This window comes from Solanum pennellii, chromosome 8 (genome assembly GCF_001406875.1).
Source record: "Solanum pennellii chromosome 8, SPENNV200".
Classification (NCBI taxonomy): Eukaryota; Viridiplantae; Streptophyta; class Magnoliopsida; order Solanales; family Solanaceae; genus Solanum; species Solanum pennellii.
Window position 1 is genome coordinate 4,489,826 of NC_028644.1, and position 3,228 is coordinate 4,493,053.

The following is a 3,228-nucleotide window of genomic DNA, read 5'->3' on the forward strand; positions in this document are numbered from 1 at the left end:
CCACCCCCACTATCCGCCCACACCCCCACCACTACCACCCAAAAAAAAATATTTTTAAAAAATATTTTCAATTCATAAATTATTTTCTACTCTAGTAAAAATAAAAGATGTTCCTCAAAAACATTTTTCATTCATAAATTAAACACTAAAAATCATTTTCGGGAAATATTTTCTACGCACCAACCAAACATGAGAAAATAAGTCCAAAATCTACTTGTTTTCCCGAAAAACATTTTCTAGGAAAACATTTTCTATGGAAAACATTTTCCTTCATACCAAACACACCCTTACTCTCCCTAAAATAAATCCATTTGAAATAATAATTCTGCATTTAATAAATTGACTGCTAGTTAAATAAATTTCTGCATTATTAATTTGATATGTTACTTCTCTTAATAAACTATTTTCAGCACTCAATAATATTTTTCGCACCTCTAAAATTAATAAATAATATGTTATAATATTGTTGTGTTCGTATGACACACACTTTGCATGTGACCTTTTCACCTTACTTGTGTTTTGCCAGCATGACTAATAAAATTTAGTGATCAACTTGAGACTTTTGCTAAATGTTGTCCAATGTGTTTGACTTGGTGTTTAGGGGGGCCTTATATTTTATTTTTGGCCTAAATCATCCTATAGTAGTTCAATGCCTCTTGGACCTTAAGTGGGGATGCTAGGCATAAGACGAAATGCATGCGGTGGTGGGGTAGGGATAGTTGGGGCCACGGATATGATGACATTGACTCAGGCTTAGAGAGACAAACCTTGGTTTTGTCTGTCCCTACACGGAAGCCTATTGAATAAATAAAAGATAGTCAATTGTTGATTCGTAAAGTCTCTTAGAGTCTCCCTTTCTTTTTTATCCCTTTATTTGTTTATAATTTAAATATTTGGGGTAGTTTAGATAAAATAAAGTTTGTTCTTGACTAGTAATTGTGTAATTTCCGTCTCCTCATTTTTCTCTTTATTAATTGCTTAGTATTTGTTATATTTATTATTGTTATCACCTAGTTGGCATGATTAATTAACTAAATAATAAAATAATCTTAATTGTTTAATATTATTATCACTTAGACTTGCATGCTTAATTAATTAATTAAAATAATAAATAACTTTAATTGTTTAATATTATGTTATCACCTAGTTTCGCATGATTAACTAATTAATTAGAATAAGGAAAAATTCACAAGTACCCCCTCAACCTATGCCCAAAATTTCAGAGACACACTTATACTATATTAAGGTCCTATTACCCCCCCCCCCTGGAATTATTTTATAAGTAATTTTCTACCCCTTTTCGGCCTACGTGGTACTAGCTTGAAAAAAAGTCAATCAGCGCCCACAAGATAGTGCCACGTAGGCCCTATTACCCCCCTCAACCTATGCCCGATATCTCAGAGACACAATTATACTATACTAAGGTCATATTACCTCCCTTAACTTATTTTATTAATAATTTTCTACTTCTTTTGGGCTTACGTGGCACTATCTTGTGAGTCCAACGCTGGTTAACTTTTGTTTTTCAATTTAGTGCCACGTAAGCCGAAAAGGGGTAGAAAATTACTTATAAAATAAGTTCAGGAGGTAATAGGACCTTAGTATAGTATAAGTGTGTCTCTGAGATTTCGAACATAGATTGAGTAGGTACTTGTATATTTTCCGAAAAAAAACGGAAGGAATAATAAATTAATTCTATTAGTTATCAAAGCATTTTACTGTAATCTCAATAAAAACTTCCCAAGTGTTTTTGACCAGTTTACCCTCTGGTTACATACACGTGGAGCCCAAATTGCATAGCAACTTGTTAATTGTTTTTATAATTGATATTACCTAATGAATTAATAAGAATATGTCAACTCATTTTACTTTACTTAGGTATTTTCCATTTATTTTTTACTTTTTTTCGTTTTAATTATTTTTAAAATCTTCATACATTTAAAAAATACATAAAATTATTAGAGAAAATATACAAGTACCCCCTAGACAATGACCGAAATTCAGAAACATATCTTAACTAAACTAAGGTCCGATTACCTTCCTAAAGTTTTTTTTGTAATTTTATGCACCTTTTTGGCTTATGTGGCATCCAAATATCTCCCACGCACCTCAATTGCGTAGAATTACGGAATGTGCCACGTAAGGCAAAAAGGTGTATAAAATTGCAAAAAAAATAAGTTGAGGGGGTAATAGGACCTTAATGTAGTTAATGTGTGTCTCTAAAATTTCAGTTAAAGTCTAGATGTACTTGTGCATTTTTTCAAAATTATTATAAATAAAAATAATTAGCAATTTAAAATATTAAAAAGAGATTTATAGAATGTGATTTATTCTAGAAATATTATTGGTGCCACCACATAAATGGAACATGAGAAGTAATATATTATTTGAAGTGACATAACAAGTACTATAAATTGCAAAAATAATTCATAATAAAAAAATAATTCAATGTTCCTTAAAATTCTATCAATATTACATAAATTGAGGTAAATATGGTAATACATATTACTTGAAAATTGCATAAAAATATTATAAATCACAATTATTAATAAATTAAACAATATTTAAGGATATATAAAAATTGATTAACTCTCGAATTGTTCTTATCAGTGTTTAAAAAGCTCTGTCGGGACTTGCCTCGAGGCTCGTCCTGGGGCAGGACTCTAGCAAAATGCCCTGAAAATCAAATGCGGGACTTAGTTCTGTAAGACTTATTCCCTAATCGTTCGATTGTACGCCCTAAGCACGTCTAACGCCCAAGGCTCGGGGCTCGCCTAATAGATATTATACAAGTTGTGTGTTAAAATCTTTAACTAACATTGTTGACCCTCGTAATTTTTGAATAATTGAATCAAACTTAATAATTTTTTAATCTATAGAGATAAGAAGATTGTGAGTAACTCAAATAACAAGTTGTAGTATATCGTATCTTCACTATTTGGTAATATTGTGCAGGTAATTACTTAGTACGTAACATTTCTTTTATAAATACATACGGAAATTGACTTTTACACTTATCATCAGTCGTCATAGTTTTGTCATATGTCTCAAAATTATCACATTTTATTTAGGTATTTGAAACTATTTTAAATTTTATTCATGATAAAATGATGCTTTTATTGTAATCGTAGTTAGTTTTATTGATGATTTTCGTTTAGGGGGTAAATCGTATAGTATAATAAACAAATAATTTTAGAAATAATGATTCTTTTATTATTAGAAAGTTAA